At 34.9% G+C, this 18,741-nt stretch overlaps 1 long non-coding RNA gene across 4 annotated transcripts; it reads left to right on the forward strand.

Moving 5' to 3' along the window:
- Positions 1 to 69: 69 nt before the first annotated feature.
- LOC128214886 (uncharacterized) lies at positions 70 to 11,577 on the forward strand. 4 transcript variants are annotated; one of them, XR_008257990.1, is made up of 6 exons: positions 242 to 273; positions 8,199 to 8,293; positions 9,047 to 9,182; positions 9,429 to 9,532; positions 10,583 to 10,660; positions 11,558 to 11,577. It is a non-coding gene; the product is annotated as an uncharacterized LOC128214886 (long non-coding RNA). The 4 variants fall into 4 exon arrangements; XR_008257991.1 differs by lacking the exon at positions 242 to 273 and adding an exon at positions 429 to 528; XR_008257989.1 differs by lacking the exon at positions 8,199 to 8,293 and having other exon boundaries at positions 70 to 273.
- The last annotated feature ends 7,164 nt before the right edge of the window (positions 11,578 to 18,741 follow it).

Raw genomic sequence — 18,741 nt, forward strand, 5'->3', positions numbered from 1 at the left:
TGTTGTTAGCTATTCAGACATGTATCGAACGTTTAGCATTTTTTCCTTTTATGGAATAAAATCGTTTATTTTCTAAACAAATGAAACATGTTGCTGGAATTTCTTTTAAAGGTGTTCCGTCCATTTTGTAAATTGCAATCACGTGCCGTTTCTATCATCACGTGATATTTGTGAAGGCAGTGATTACTGTACTGCAAGGGAAGTAACACTGCGCGGAGTTTGGCAATTATGCAGTATGGCGTTCATCTCTTACAGAAAGAGAATGGTAACTTGGTAAGTGTTTAAAATACATATTCAACGTTTTTTCGTTTATTTTTATGACTTTTGTACAGTTGTATAAATCGTCCACCCTTTGGATGAAAAGCAAATGATTTATCCGGATTTTGTTCATCCGAAACTAAATCACGGGTGCCCTAAATCACTAGTATCAACATCCGGTGTAATTTTTGCTTGTATTTTGGAGAAACTCGATTGATTTCTAGCAAACTTGGTTTACCACTACTGTACATCGTCGCTTATTATTATTTGGTATGTTCCAATCTAAAAAGTGATTTGCTCCCATAACATCTCAGATTTTAATAAATAAAAGACGAAAGGATACAAATGCCTTACATTTTGTTTGTCAATGTCATGTCATTAGTCATTCTCATCACCTTTGAATAGCAGAACAGAACGAACACTATCACCAATTCGTATTGTGGCTTTTTGCATGTGTCTTAAATTCTCATATTTGATAATAAATGCAACAATAAAATATTTCCCTTATTCTGCCACAGTTATGCACCAGTCAATTGTAACAATGGCACCCAGGTCTTGTTTATACCGGGGATAGCAGGGGAAATGGGCCATGTTTTTACCTTCCAGGTGGACCGGCAGTGCTGAGTGAATGCGGTGTTATTGTTTTTGCGCTGATAACAGGGATTGGGCCTAACCTAGGATGTCCCCAGGGGCATTTGACGAGGATCTGGTCATTTCGTAACCTTACCATTTCGTAACTGCTGATCTTGGTTATTTCGTAACCATTCTGTTAGTCAATTCGTAACCGTCAAGTAATCAATTGCTCATATAATAACCACCATTTAACAAGGTGATAAATAGTACACTTAGCACCTCGTTAAGTGTATTGTTCGAACCTGGATGTATATGGCACAGCAACCAAGACACCAATTGGGAGACATTACTCGAATTCTCACTAGTAACAAGCCAATAATTTATGTTACTCAATAGTTATTAGATATATATATATCATGCTAAAGTAGAAATGATTTGTTATACTACCAAAATATGTTAATTATTTTCTTACATTTTGCTTACTTATAAACAATAATTAAAGACTGATCGCGATGTATTTTTGAGTAAAATTACGTTTACATAAATAATCATTCTTGACCTATTTCATTGACTATATTTGTTTGAATTGTTTAAAACGAACAAAATTTTGTTCTGTTTTTTTCTCAATTGATTCATATTCTGCATACTTTATATCCGAAACCGACAAAAAACAACCTTAAATTATTTGTTAGGCCAAATAAAAAAATAGGTCTCTTTCAGGTTACCCGACCGACCCTATTTTTTCCCGCCGACCCTAACCTATTTTTCCCTGAAAAAAATGTGATTTGGGTACGTAAAGCATTTGTTACGAAATGTATGTACGTAAAGTTGACAATATTAGAGTTGGATTTTTTTAATGTATTTACCGTACTTCACCTTAGAGTTCGGACACCTTAAAATAATTAATTTTTCGCTCTACGAATTCATAGAAAATAACCATTTTTACATTTTATTTACATGTATGGTAAACCTGCCTTTTTTCTTCATGTCTGCATTTTACCACTTATTAATTTATCCGTAGTTATCAATGGTTATTACGCCTATAAGTCACTGTAGCTCCTTCATCAAGATGGTTAAAATCCCATTCAACACCATTTTATACATGCATTGAAATGAATAAACACCTTTTATCGGCTTCAGATCAAACAGTCCCATTGTGTGACGTCACATAACTCAGTTATACCCACGAGGATCTCATGGAGAGCATGGATATTGTTATGCAGGATTAATGTGTCTGGTGTTTTTTTATTGTAACTTGAGTATTGCATTTATAACTTTAATTCATCACATTTAATAGTTACCTGTATCATTGAATGTGTTGACTTTATTGTTTTCATGCCAAGAAATCCTATCCAATTTTCAATTAAGAAGGAAACCCCTGTATGCCAGCATATACCTGGATTTTAGCAGCATATGCATTATGTTCCATTCAGTGGTTTTGTGCTAAGGGTTAAAGGACTGACTTGGTTCTCCATGAATTTTTTATCAGTTATCTGCTGTACAGCTAATTCATTTCATTTAATGGCCATTACGACCAGCATGAAATTCAGGGGAGCAATAATTTTGGTCATTTTTCGGAAAAATCTTTCTATAGTGCATGGTTCTTAGATTTAACGCTTCATCTCATTTTGTTGATTACGACACTTGTCAAAAATAAAAATAAAAATTCAATAATAGTTTATTATTAAGTATTGACATGATTTTCTTAACTATAAAAAGTATAATTATTAATTAACTAAGCTAAGCATTACATCTTTGATATTGTTTATGAACAATCTCCTTGATAACAATATTTAACTATCTAAACCACACTCTTGTTATTATGTTTAATTATGTTTAAAGATTGAAAACATCAAGTACAAATGTACTAACTATATTTCTTAGTTCCCCGACAGCTAAATATTATCCTCACGCTGGCCAAATCCTAATAGCCTCTTATAGAACAATACCGTAATCAAGTCGTTTAATTTAACAACTTGAGTACGGTATTGTTCTATAAGAGGCTCTTAGGATTTGGCCGGCGTGAGGAAGTTTTTTTGAAACAAATAGAATCACAAACTTTCACTTTCAGTCAAACTTATCAACTTCCGGCTCAAAATGTTATGACTCATGTATATTTAATAAAATGATACCGGGGAGTTGTTTATCTGTGGATGTCGAAAATCTGCTTAAAGGGGCTATACTCCGTATGATAAAATAGCGGAAAAAAAGGAGAAAATTTTCGAAAACTGACATAAACTTGGCATCGATGAGTACAATGCATTGAAACTTACTAACTGAAGAACCCGGTCTCCGACACAGTTTTTTTTTTACATTTTGGTACTTTTTTTTACAATTATGATAAAGCGTAACACAGTCCATTAGATAATTGTCCTGAGATTCGTTACAGAAGAAAACTTTTTTGGTGCGAATCTGGTGTACAGTCCCTTTAAGGGTTCATTGTACTTTGCGCTCATTATAAATAGATAAATGAAGGGTCTTCGCATTGATACAAAAAGCTTAGTTCCTTCATTCACAGCAACATATAATTGATTAACGCAAGATTAGCAGCATCAGTAGAAGTTATATGATAGTTAGTAGAAGGAATAGTAGTAGCTGTTGTTGTAGAAGTGGCAACAACAACAACAACAATTCAGCAGGAGCGGCAGTAGTTTAGGGGTATCATCATCATCATTATCATCATCATTATCATCATCATCATCATCATCATCATCATCGGTGGTGGTGGTGGTGGTTGTGGTGGTGCTGACGGTGGTGTTGTGGCGGTGGTGTTGACATTGGCAATAGCAGAAGCAGTAGTGGCAGTATCAACAACAATAGCTGCAGCATTACCACCTGTATTACTAAGACTTAAGAGCACACATATTAAATGACCAACATAGTCGGTTCTGTTCGGTGGGGTTAAATACCTATTTACAGTAACGTTCTGAGTCATGTTATTATTTGGGGTGGGGGTGGGTCAATATTTTACAGAAAAGGAGTCACTCAAGGACAGCGACCATTGTTGTGAGTTTATGTCGGTCAAAACATGTTCTTTCACAGGTCACGGTATGAAGACAATGCCAGATGAACACAAAACTAAGCAATTTTTTAGATTGAAATATTGCAAAAACAAATCCCAATCAGTTATACGAAAATGCATTTTAACCGCCTCATGTGTTCATGATAATATGAACAAAATTGAAGTAAATTTAACATTCGGAGATTCAGTTTCGCCAATGTGATATATTTTTTCAAGTTTCGTTTATATTTCCCATTTTCCATGGTGTATACGTATACTTACGAACTCAATATTTTTTACAGTGAAATAAAAACAACAAAGCTTTAAAAATGAACAATAAGAGTGTGTGTTTTTGTTAAAAAATGTGAACCCAATAAATCTGACATTTTAAAATCAATATCCATACGCTTAGTAAAGCATACCCTTAAATATAATTCGACCTACGAGACGGCCAGATTCATATATAATGTAATATAGGTTACATTTTCATTCCAAATAAAACGGTTGGTTAAGCATACCATTTTCATTAACATCTGTCATACACATGTATGTCTAAAACGATAATGTTACTCATTAAAAACATCATATTTTTGTTTAAGAATAAGAAAATAATAAGTTTTACTAAATTAAGTACTCTGTAATTTTAATTAATTGTAGTGAACACTTGATACTTCTTCACGTCTTTCTGGGCAAAATTAAATACATTCTTCCAAATCTTGACCCAAACCACAGCAACTCCCTAGATATGAAAACATGATTAAACACATGGTCAGATTCTCGGTCAATTAGGGGTTAATGTGTAGCTGAAATTGGCTCTTGTGTAGAAATGAAAAGTGGAAAAATTGGCTGGTATTTCTTGGCATGATTGATGTTTCAATGAGTATTACTGTACGATTATTGCTTCATAAAGTCTATATTAAAAGTGTGATACAAGTTTCAAAGTTAATTGGCGGATCGTTTTACAAACATGTCATGTCTGTGTTTTCTTAATCTCTGCATTGCCCTTGTTGTTTCTTTAATCCTCCATTGAATATATCACACATCCTTTTCACCAGGCAATAAATCGTTTAGGATGGGTAGTAACCAACTAACTTATCACAGTGATGTATACGGTTAGGTAATCTAGCCAGGCATTGTAACGATAAAGATCAATAATTTTTGTCTGTGAGACTTAGTAACTGTAAAAGTTCAGTCGATGTCCTTTGGGTGTCCGAAAATTAGGTACCTAAAATAAATTATTTTTGAAAATAATAATGGATGTCCGAATTTATAGAATGTCCGAACTCTTAAGGTGAATTACGTTTGTGCTTGTGTGGCAGGTATGTTTCAATTCTTGAACTATATTTTCTTGTCAGATACAAATGTGTCAGATACTGACTTTCGGATTGATATGTCAGACTTAAGTGTGCAATTTTGGCAATAAAACCTGCATGTTACTTGTTCTTCAAACCTGAACCCCCAGGTCCTCTTGACAGCATTGAGGTTTCCTTGGCTAATGGCTTATATGGTAAATTTGCCGTCCCACTCTTCATGTAATTATGTTTCAAGGAGGTTAGTATTCTACAGAGGGTGATTGAAAGCAAACGGGTGCATAAAGAAAAGTAAAACCGTTCCTGGAAAGTCTCAAATAATAGCAGAGTGGTGTACCATAACTTAGTTGAAATCCAACCATCATTGTCAAAAGTATTTAACCAGACAAATAAAGAATGTTTCCTTTGAAGCATGTAACATGTTTAAAAACTACTGATAAACCTGAAAATTGATGACTTTTATTTTTGTTACTTTCTGAGTCAACAGTTACTGAAATCAATATATCAAAAAAAAAAAAATAAAAATAAAAAAATAAAAAAAATATTCCGACCTACCTACCCTATTTTTTTTAGCAGTGTTACCTGAAACACACCTATTTTTTATTTGGCCTTATGGTATTAATTTCCAATAACAAGATACAAAATTAAACATATCGGCACATTCTTAATACAATAAGCATATAAAAAGCGCATAATCTCATTCGGCAAACTCACTACATTTTACAATACTTCTATGCAATTTAATAAAAAAGAAATTCTAAAGTAATATGGTCTATATATTTAAAAAGTATTGGCTTAAGGTCACAATTCCTCTCAATGGTAGAACATCTATGAATTAAAAAATTATTACATTTAATATTCAGCCTGCTTATAATATTTCCTTCGCAACATATAAAAATAGCTAGTGTGAATGTTTCTATTTGTCATAGTTTCAGAGTTTATTGGCAAATCGCACTACACTATTAGGAATAAAGAAGGAATACAACTACTAGATTTAACTTTGTTTATGTTGTTATTTTTATGTTTTATACTTACAGTAAACTTATTTTGTAAATTCAAATGGTATTAAATTAATTCCTCATAATTATAGGAGTCAACGGTTAAGATATGACCATTAGATTTCTTAACGGTTACGAATTGACTAACACAATGGTTACGAAATGACCAACAATGAGCGGTTACGAAATGATCATAATTCATTTGACAGGGCTTTTACCAGCTGTTTGTCTGTGCAGAGCGGGAATTTTACCTGGGATTGGCTGGACCGAAAGTCAAAGTCCCCGCTATTAGCAGGACCTTGGGGGCCCATGCTGCAATTGACTGTTGCATTATTTGGATTTTTTCTTAACTTTACGACACGCCCCCCTACAGTATTTTATAGTCAAGTTTAGTAATATTTTTTTACAGAAATTGGATAACTTAACAAGTAAAGTAAACTGTACTGAGCTTTTAAACAAACCTACATACTTATAAATCAAAATTGATATTTTAGGGTCTACACTGAATAAACCCAAAATGTTAGTTTTGATTTGCTAAATTCGAACAGTATTTAGTCAATCCACACAAAATTTACAGGATCATCAGATAACAAATTTTCTAAAAATTCTCCGTTTGCCAAATAGGGAAGACAGGATTAAGTGGGATTAAAAGGTTGCTATCTGTGACCAAAAAAATACTGTTCAAAATTGTGAGTATTCATTTATCTTTCGTTCAGTAAAGAGCATGCAATGGCATAGTGGTTGGATTAGATAATCTGACAGCGGTGCTGGACGTCAGGAGTTCAAATATTGTTGTGAGTTCAATGTACCAAAAGAATACCTTTGGAATACACTACCGGGTATTATCTATAAAAATGGCAGAGCAAATTGCCCATATTGTAGTAATGTCTTAGATCCAGCTTGGATAACTTGGACACAGTAAGCGGTTCACACCCAGGGAAATTCTCAGATAAAACAGCGCCTATAAACTTGAACATTACATTTTTCATTGAGACAATTAAAGAAAAAACATTATTGCTGATCTTCTGAAAACAAATCCTCTAACATTCAAATATTTAATTTGTTGGATGAACTAAGGTTTATATTGATAAGAGATTGCTTCAGTTGGATTTAAACTAATCACCAACAAAAATATATGCATTTAAATCACACAATGTAAACAACTGCGCCACAGATCTTATCTGTATGTTTTGGGTTTTTAAAATTTAGCAGTTAAATATAGATTAGCATACTGGTAGGTCTGGTTGGTCTGTTGCTTTAGTTGCTAAGTAAACATAATGTCAGTGATTTCATCACTATTTCTATTAAAATATCAGTTTTCCTCTTCAGGGCTTCTCACATTTGCACCATTTTTTTACCATTTGAATCATAAAAAGATAACAAACACATGAACTTAACACTTTGTGAATATTTAAGGAATGTAAGGGGTCAGATTTCAGATTGCTCATTATTGCTGGAACACTAAATACTTTATTTGATTGTGTACACTGCACTTTCTTGTTAAGCATTCATCCAAATCATTTGGGTAAATTTTGGCAGAAAAACTGCTTTTGGATTTATACTGGTCATCAAAACCGGCACTGACAAAACATAAGACGTGTTTAATTAATGTGCGGGAAAGAGGTTTAAAGGTGTCGGCCCACAACGAAAGGCTTGCGGGTTGCAGTACCCCTTTAAGTAGTTCTTGAAAAAAATGATTCTCTGAGGTAGCATTTGATTATGTGTACATTGTATTCTTGTATGTATTTTCAAGTTAACACATGATTTATATAAGGTTTGTATAATTTTAGTTTTATTTAAGTTTTAAAATTTTGATATTTTTTTTAAGATTTGCCTGCCCCTGTCTGAACACTTAAATTCTTGGTCTTTGGTCTATTGTCTGCAACTTCAAAACACACTTTTTGGAACAGGACACATTTTCCTGATATTTTATCCAGTTTGACTGCAATATAAGTTGTATTTATCAATAATTTAAGTAAAAAATGACATTTATATTTCCATAATTACCTGGTAGTTATTTGTTAATTTGTTTTAATTCATGGATAGGTTTATTGCGAGTGTCATGGAAAGCTGGAACTTTTCAGTACACAACATGCAAACTGAGAATGAACTGTGTGTGCCGGCTTTGTGAACAAAAACGCAAGGCGGCTATGGTAAGTTGCGTCAAGATATCCTTGGGACCCCCCCCCCCCCCCCCCCTGGACACGCAATACAATTCGTGTTTCGCTGATCTGTTGGCTGGGATCAGATCATCCATTTAGGGATTTAGATATGTTACCCCAGCCACCAGGCTGAATGTTTAACCGTCACCAGACACTCTGCCATGAATGTGAGAGAGTTTAAAGCTATTTCTTATTTTCCTGTGTAACTATATTGATGTTTGATTAAATTTACGCCGTCGTGTTACTGAGTAACAATTTGAAATTGGGCCAAAATCATCAAGCTAGAGCTTTGCATAATCTTTTTCAAACTTCTGGGAGATTTCTGCCCTTGAAAGTATTTGCTCGCAGCCCGCCTCAAAGTTACACTTCGTTCAGTATTTAAAGCTTTCGGATACACTTTTTTGTTAATTTGAGATCTTAATGACGCTACATTGTACTTCTAAGTAAATAGATGCTCAAAGTAACAAGATGCTCTGGGTGTTCACTGGGTGACAAAGGCTACCCAGTATTGGTTGTTTCTTTTTTCTGAAAAGATGTTTCTAGTGAATTGCCAAGTTGCAGTGGTTTTGACGCCACAGAACCAGCACAGCTCCATGACAGATATATATGTTTTCGTCATTGATGTCAGTACTGCTGTATTGGTGGCCTCACAATTTCTGTGTGGAAATGTCATCTGATACACTCATAACGGCGTATTTCTAGCATAGCTTTCATAAGTGCATGGCCATTCTCTGTCATTTTCAGATACACTGTGTTGTGTGTGGATAAGAAATGCAGAGTGGTACCACCAATTACCTAAGTCACCATTCCCCTAACAGACAAAAGGCTCATGGGGACAGTTCCTGCAGTTTACAGCAAATTGTAGCCCTACAAACTTCAGGTAAGTGATAAATCTGGGCTTCAAGATATCTCTGTACTCACTTTAAGTTTATACTTCATTTGAACAAAACTTACAATTTCAGCATTAAAATCCAGGTTTAGATCCCAGACCGAACCTTGTCTCCTTTATTAAACTTCATTTCAGATAATCTATAAGCCACATACATGTTCACTACTTATGGCGGATAAGAACTTTCGCAAATTGATTATTAATGCGTTTTCCCAGATATACACCCTCCTCTTGCAGATACTGCCAAGCTTGGGTGCACTGGGCCGGTTATCCAGCCGTGTGGAATCAACATCTCCAGCTGAACTTGGGCCGGGAATTATATAAGAATCCTTAGCAGCATGGTGAGCTTTTGTGTTTTTATTCCCAGGCTCGTATACCCGTCCAGACTTCTGTGTTTAAGCTTTCCTTTCGTCATTTTTTTAAATAAGGTATCTCAAGTCTTTCAATGAAATCACAACTTTGGAGGCTAGATTTAAATTAAGGAACCATTATGTGTAGAAAGCCTTTTGGGTGATTTAAAATCAAATTAGTAAACAGGATTCTCATGGTTCATGGTTTATAATTGGCCTTGTGGACCTTTCATTCTTTACTTTGGTAAGAGCCGCTTAGGTATGTAAGAAGGGGGGAGGGGGGGGGGGGTACAGATGTGATAGTAAACAGTGTTTAATAAGGTATATTTGTTTTTATTTTATCACCATTTTGAAGGTAATGATTGTGTTATCAGGGATAAGTAACAAGTTTAACATAAACACTGTAACATGTTCTTTATTTCAAATAAAGCTATAAATTATCTCTGGAGAATTTAGTCTGATCTCCATTTCTCAGAAAATGTAGCTGTCTAAGTGCCTATTCCATCAATGAGTATCACTGTCTTTAAATTGCTGTTGTGGTACAGTTTAAATGGCAAAAGTTTTATGGCCCTGCTTGTTTGCAACTCCTCATTCATTTTTGTACAGCGAGAAAAGTAAGGGAATTCTAGAGATTTACTAGAATTATGGATTGTTTTTACTAGAATTATGAATTGTTTTTCTTGAGTTACACAGTACATAAGGAGGAATTAGTGTGTACACAACTCCTCATTTTATTCCTGTTTATTATTTATATATGTAACATAGATGTGTACAAGACCTACGGTACTGTAGAAACATGACATAAAAGAGCTCACTTTGATTAATTTCCTCAAAAAAAGATATCTTTACTGTTAAAGTAAGAACTTTTACTGCATAGTAAGTAATGTCTTCTGCTCATCTTTATGACATCATTACATGGAATGATGTCAACTTCCCAAGACACATTTCCACATGGCGCAGCTCATTTATATATATTGCTGATGGATTGTTTAGAATGGGACAGTTTTAATTGGACATAATGTTTTAATCGCCATTTTACAGAGTGCCAGCCAGTCATTGCTGTTCTTTGCATTGCTGAGGAGGACAGTCCTGCCAACATAACAGTTTGTTCAATAACAGGTAAAAAACTGGTCTCACTTTACATTTTCAACCACTGTTCGATCGTAACAATTATCAAAGAACCGGCTAGTCTCAATCATGAAGCCGCTCTAATTAGAGTCAATGAACGATATAGATCTGGATACAAGCGTCTAGATGATCGAGACTAAATTGGCAACATGAGAACATTTATTTCCTTTCCTGATTTTTGAAAATTACATGAACAAATGACAATTCTACTACCATTTAAAGCTTGATTAATTTTCGGACAAATGTGTTTGTTTTAATTTGCCTTCTGCTTAAAGTAAACGTATATATACTGGGCAAGAAGTGCTGAATTTCATCGTGAATCACAGTGATTATCCAAAGTTTGAATTTGGTTCGGACATGTTTGACGGGAATTCAAAGACATTTTTTGTCAGCCGTCTTATATCACAGGTTTCCATGCATTTTGCATACATTGGTTCATTCCAAGATAAAAATTATAACCTTTTTCAAAACGTTCAATCTGTGAGAGTGCAGCTTTAATAGACCTGTAAAGACTTGTCGATGTGAAACTTAACTCTCAATCAAACTATGGTAAAAGATCAAATGCGGGGCTCCGTGTGCGGCATAGACTGCTAATTTTTATTAAATATGATGAAGAGCTAGTTAAGTTATCTTTTTTAAAAGTCTTCATTTGAAGCAAAAAAATGTTTCAATACCCTGTATGAATTTTCTTCACCGGATATTGATTCATAAAAATCATTGCTCCAGGGTGCGGAGTTACTTTTTGTTATATGTCTATATGGAAAAATCTTCTCCTCAGAAGTCAACTTTGTTCCCCAATGTGCAAGGCACAATCGGTGAAAATAATTTCAGTAAAAGTCACTGATTATTATTATTGTGATTATTATTAATAAACTTTTACTATTTCAGGAGACAAACAGAAACACAGAAGTGCTATACATTCCGATGGAAAATACAACAAAAGCATCTCCCATCATTTTGGCGTGGCTCAGATCAAGAGGAGAATTTTAAGAAAGGTAATAACTGAGCAACTAAGAACATGCACGTTGCACTGGTCAGAGTGTAAGATCCATCTCGCTTCATAAGAATTGATAATCATCAATGTATTAAATCAAGAAATTGAAATCAAGAAATTGAAACGTAAGTGTCTTGTCTTTTGCAGTGTTTTTGAAATAGAATATAATTTAAAAAAAAAACTAAATTATTTTTTAATATGATTGTAAATGTGTGATGTTTTCTTCCGATCATTCTCTCTCAAAAACCAGATACAAAAAACATATTTGTAGATTTTTATACGCCCGAAGGGTCGTATTATGTTATGGCCTCCATCGTCTGTCCGTCTGTCTGTCTGTCCGTCCGTCTGTCCGTCCGTTAGCAATTCCGTGTCCGGGCCATAACTTGGTAACTAATAAAGCAATTTTCAAATAACTTTATACAAATCATCACTACATTAAAAGGATGTGTCGCGCGCAATTTCCAGGTCCATACCTGAAAGACTAGAATCACCATGGGGGGGGCGTTAGCAATTCTGTGTCCGGGCCACATCTTTGTTACTCGTCCGTTAGCAATTCCGTGTCCGGGCCATAACTTGGTAACTAATAAAGCGATTTTCAAATAACTTTATACAAATCATCACTACATTAAAAGGACCTCGAGCCGAATCTTCTTCGGGCGTATAATGCTCCGTTTCGCGGTGCTCTTGTTTTGTTTTACTTGTAAATATAGTTTTAAGTTTGTATTTTAGGCAAAGCCTTTTATTCTGCTCAATACAAACTTAAATATTGTAAGAGTTATGGCCCTTTGTAATTTTTAAACAAATACATTTTATTTCATGTTTTTGTAAGCCCATTATTTAGGGACTTTTAATATTTTCACCAGCAGCATTATAAAGTCAGACCAAAAGTGTCCAGTTAGTGTCCAAACAATAACTAAGTTAGAATCCTTTCTCAAATCAGGTGAGCGATATAGGGCCATCTCTGTGTTTGTCTGACAAAAAAACAATAATCAATCTTTGAGTTAAATTGACAAAATATTGTTGTAGAATGGTTTGTGAAGACATACTATTGGATTACTTTTGTGTCAATAGGATTAAGGTTTCTGCACATAAAAATTATTTAGAATAGCATTTGGGTCAGTCGGTTCACGTTCAATATTACTGATAGTATAAGTGGAAGCAGTGACTTAAAATTAATTACCAAACAGTTTCTGCTCAATTGCTTTGAGTTAACATACGAGTTATGAAACTTGGAATACTAGTTCTTGGTGGCATAAATGAAAGACCTTGTTTTGTCACATTGACTTGTAATCAAGCACTAACTTCCTCTAAAACAATTTCAGGTGATGGTTGGGCACACACAAGAAGACATAGATCACATGTGTCCAGGCATATGAGTAGACAGGAGTTTCACACTCTGCCAAACTTGCTTCATCAGAGGAGCAGAAAGCTTCTCAAGATCCCGCACTGCACACTTAGATATAGTCTTTGACTACAACAAGGGGATGAAAGTACAGAGAGGTCCAATTGAAATCAATTCTGTGCTGCGTCATTTCTTCATTCTGGAAGTCGATGGACATGATTTATCATGGCATCAGGTGTGCAGTTTGTCGACTATCAGCAGTCTTGTTCACCAGTTGTGCAACTTGAGCTGGTAGCTTTATTGCTTGAAGCCACAGCATAAGAGGGGGAAGGTGCAGGCTCGTCAAAAAGTCTCAAAAGTTGAAACTAGGAAAAGAAGTTTGTCAAGAGTGTGAATATTTGCTTTGAAAACCATCGTTACGATGATTTGGTTTCCTTTGAAAATTGATACATACTATGTGTATGTTGAATGAATTGAGATGCTTAAATAAAGAACCGCTATTCAAATATCAGGAAACTGCATTTTTCATACTAAAGGGTAAATGATGTCGCCATTTCCTGTATGTATTTAAATGAGATATGTTTCCACAATTAATATTTTTAGGGAATTTTTCTCATCCTAATGAATGAGATTAAATTGTACAGCGTTATATGAGCTTAATATGTGTTTTCTGTTTCTTTAAAATTGGTGAAAAATTGTCAGAAGATAATTAGACCATTATCCATTACTGCAATCATACAATCAAATATACAGGGACAAACCCACTGGGCATATAATATAATTAAACCCTGTTCAGGGGCACGAGGCAAACAGAGTTACTTTCAAACGTTAAAGCTGCACTCTCACATTTTGGACGTTTTGACAACTTTTCTCATTTTATGTCTTGGATTGGAACCATCCAATTTTTGCGAAAAATTAAATGGCAGATTTTTCTATTTAAGTTAAAACATTGATGTTTTATGCACTTTTCTTAAACCGTTAGTAACATTAATTTTTGAACGGAAATATGAAATCTGTGATCTGATCTTTTGTCAGCAATCTTTTATCATTGGTTTGCAGATAATTACGCAAAAAATTGCTCATTCAAAAACAAAAAAAGTTGTGAAAACGGTATATCTGTGGGAGTGCAGCTCTAAATGTTTAATTTCTTGATTTTACTACTGTATTAGAAATTACAGGGGTTGGGGCATATTTTTAGTGTTTTTATTGCTTTTTATGATTCATACAGTCATACTTTATTCCTCAGGGCATAACTTACAAATAGACAAAACTGGAAAATGGTCGTTTCAAAAGGCCAAAGATAATGCAAGTTGAACAATCATATTGTTCATGGCTTGTATTTTTGGTATATTTTGTTGCATATGCTATAGAAAAGTTGAAAGTTAAAAATAAATTCATAGTTGAAATGATGGCTTTGAATGGTATTGTCAGATGAGAAAAGGCACTTTTAAGAAATAGGTATAATGGTACTTTATTTATTTTGATCAATTTTAGATATTGTATGAAAATTATTATCTTATTTAGTACATGAGACCTTTTAAACAGTTATTGACAATATAACAATGTGTATATGAAGCTTTAGATCAACACTTAAAGCTGCACTCTTACAGATTGTCAGTTAAGACACAAAATTGTCTCAAAATCTGCTGATTTGGTTATCATTCCTTTAATTCAGTCATATTAGATAATTCACAATAGAACCCATCAGAAATGTAAAAGTGCCGAAAATTTCATTTACATTAAATTGTTCGTAATGCTTTTAGCCATGAAACATCATTTTTTAACATAAATATGATAAACTGCTATCTGATCTTTTTTCAGCATTCTTATATCACTTAAAATTGGGTCTAGACATTTATGCAAAAAAATTGTCCATTTATAGACAAACAATAAAAGAGTACCGGTAGTCAAAACGATCAATCGGTGAGATTGCAGCTTTAAATACACCTTTTAAGACCACTGTAAAATTCCAATGGTTTGCCTAAATCGTTAAAGCTAGCATACTGTTTAATTAACAACCATACTTATTGTTTAAAAGTGTCATGATATCTTTGTACAATGTTTTTTATATAATTCATTAAAGAAGTCAAAACAAATTTGTTTATCTTGTAAATTGTTTTCTATTATTTAAATGACCCAGACAAAAATGGGAACGTCAGTGCTAGTTCTTTTACTATTAACATCCCATGAAGTTTCTATTGGTGTAGCAGCAAGGAGGTGTTATATTAAGGATGCATCATTTAAACCAAATTATACATTTATATGCACAACATACAGGCGTGTAGCCGCCTATACATGAATACGCGGCTGAATCCACATGATTCTGACAAAAAAATCAACCAAAGTTGCAGTATGCGAACTTGACTACATGAATCTAAAACTGGTTATTTTCCAGTACTAAATAATGCACATCGGAACGCCCAGAATGCACTAGATTGCACCATGGTTTTCAAAATTTTCAAGTTTGCCCCGAACCCCCACCACATTTATGAATCCTCATGAATAGAGGGGTAGCTACGCCCCTGACATAATTGAAACCACAGTGTGGCTAAACAACACTTGTATGTTTATCCTACGCAGTGATCTCCCATGGAAATGCAATCGTCAAAGAATCTGAAGGGGATGTTTATATGGACTACATTTGAAATACACCAAGTGTTTAAAAAAGTTGATTTCAGTCACGAAGAGAATCAACCATACCCCACACTTGTTGGAGTAAGATGAAATGTCCACTTTCCGCGAGAAAGAAAGTACATTGAAAATGTTCATTTGATTCAAGTGACTATTTTTTATAAATATGTTACAATACATAAAATACGTTATTTTTTTATAATTGTTTACCCATGTTGAATTTTATTTGGCAAATTTATAAGAGATTTATATACAAGGGCATAGCCAGAAGTTCGTGGAAAAGCTTGATAAAATGAAAACAATATGCAGCATATCTTTTAAACTTTCATACAATAATAATCAGGTAATTTGAAATTAAGAATGCGAGATTCATCGTAAAGCATGTTATAACGACAACGTAGTGATCACTATGGAAACAGGTGGTCGCGCATTCCTCCGCAGTTGCTAAAATAACCCATGACAATATCTTGTTTTGTTGACCACTCACATTGAAACCAATAAAACGGCGCGAAGGTTTGCACATTTGACGTGACGTTAATAACGTGTGATGAAGTGAAGTTTTAAGTCAGTGCGTTTGTTTGTTTATTTCAAAGGAAACATTTTAGCTTGAACGGAATAGTTAAATTTTGTTTAAAATGACGCCAGAAGACAGATTGATAAAACGGGCAGTGATACAGTTCTGTGTAAACCTAGGGAAAACTCCATCGCAAACACTTAAACTGATGAATGAAGCATCGAGTGAAACTCAAGTGAAGCGAATGCTCGTTTACAAGTGGCACAAGCGGTTCAGTGAGGGGCGGGAAAGCATTTGTGACGACGTGAGGTCTGGGCGACCGGTTTCACAAACTACAGTGTGTGACGTCGAGGCCGTAAAAAACATCGTTGACGCTGATCGTCGAGTCACTCTTTATGAAATATGCAAGATGTTGGACATGAGTTATGGGTCGGTACGGAGGATAATGAAAGACAGTTTGAAAATGAGTCGAGTGAGTGCGCGTTGGGTTCCACGGCTGCTGACAGAAGATGAGATGAGCAAAAGAGTACGGGAATCACGCCGATCCTTAGCTCGGTACTAAAAGGAAGGAAACCGTTTTCTTGAGAAGATAGTCACTTGCGATGAAACCTGACTGTTTTATTTCGACCCTGAGACAAAACAGCAAAGCAGTCAATGGAAGACTACCAGTTCCCCGCCTCCGAAGAAGGCACGACCATCCTGCTCGATAGGAAAGTATATGTTCATTTTCTTTTTTGATGTGCACGGTGTTATCCTACTCCATGCAGTTCCGCAGAGCCAATCTGTGACGGGTGCTTCCTACTAAAAGGTAAAGTGATATATAACAAAATTCATTTTTATCAATATTTAGGACTTGATAAAATCTGCATAAAACAATGTTTTAAAAAGTTTATGATTAAAAATATGGGATTGAATAAGTGTTAGTTTTAATTATATTTGATGAAGTACGCAAAACGCGACAAATGTTATAAGCCTCAGTTATGTTCTCCATTTAAGGTTTTGAGGCGTGACTTGTAGAGGGCGATGGCATTTAAGAGACCACTGGCGTTGCATGATGGGTGGATTCTTCACCAGGAAAATGCATCAGCACATAGATCGGAGGAGGCACCGACTACCGCGACAATCCAGCTTGAAGCGGAGATCCTTCCCCACCCCCTTTATTCGCCAGACCTACCACCATGCGATTTTGCCTTTGCCTTTGATTTCCGAAACTTATATGTGAACTAAAGGTAAACGCTTCAATGACTTTCAGGCACTACAGAGTGAAGCTGTAGTGACACGCCTGTATTTTTACAAGTCAGAGTGGTTCAGTGACATTTAGCGGCAGTGGGTAGCGAGACTTCGACGTTGTATTGCGGCGAACGGCTCTTACTTTGATAAGTTATGACGTTGACGTCAGATTCTGACGTTTGAACTGCGCGGGCTATACTGATCTCATGTTAATGAAAAAGCTGTAGTTTCCTTTATATTTTATGTATCAGTTTGAAGTTTTCTATGTCATTTACAGCTGAAATAGATTTTATAGCGAGCGTTGAAAAATATTAAAATGTGTTGATTGTATTAAGGAATTCCACGAACTTCTGGCTATACCCTCGTATTAAGAAACTCGGAAAGTATGTGAATGGTTTGGACCGGCTTCCTCAGCCGCTAAAGAGGATATGATTATGAAGCGTTAAGGGTTTTAAAAATGCATCTCTTACTTGGATTTTATAGATTGTTATTACGAAATAAAGTATGGCGTATCAAACGAAGTGTTAAAGCTAAGCTATTGATGGCTGAAACCCTTCAATAAATGTTGATATGTGCTAACATATAGTCTTTGAAGTCCAATATTTGGAAATGCGTTACTAAACCGATTCAACAAAAGGCTGTTGCACAATCAGTTGATTGACATAATCACGTGATAAACCAATAACTTCCATTAAGGTTAAAATATTCAACACCTTAGTATGAGTCCCTGTGGGCGAGTGGATAAGCGATCCGTTTTTTATTCTATGTGTTATCTGCACCCCTATGTGCTTGCTCCCAACTTGAACAAGATTAATTTTTAATACTTCAATCGTTTTTTAAAAATGCAATTGAAGTAAGAAAATCAACCTGGTTACTATTATTTCTGCAATTTCAGTACCAAGGAGTAAAATAAATATACATATAAGTGTTTTCAGATGCATTACGAGAAAAAATATGTTTGGTGCCAAAACATGAGAGAGTCTCTTTAACGGAAAAGTTTTGACTGTTACTCAGTCAGTCAGATGGTGATAAATATAATGCATAGCATCATCGCTCTGGAGTACGAGAACGTTGTATACAGAGTATTTTTTTACTGAACATGCGTCTGTTTATGTTGATGACATAAAAGGTTTAAACTGTTTAAAGGAACAATAACATTATGAAACAACAAATCTGATTACAGATATCAGTGGCAGATTCTGGAATTGACTTAAGAAGGGGTACGTGAAACTCATGGGCTTAATCTTTCCACATCCGTCCCTCCCTCAGAACAGAAATTGAATGGCTTGAAATGTTGGACCGGGGTGGGGGTTAGACTTCCCCAATATATAGTCCGAAATAGTGCATTTTTATCTTAATAT

This window comes from Mya arenaria, chromosome 13 (genome assembly GCF_026914265.1).
Source record: "Mya arenaria isolate MELC-2E11 chromosome 13, ASM2691426v1".
NCBI classification, from domain to species: Eukaryota; Metazoa; Mollusca; class Bivalvia; order Myida; family Myidae; genus Mya; species Mya arenaria.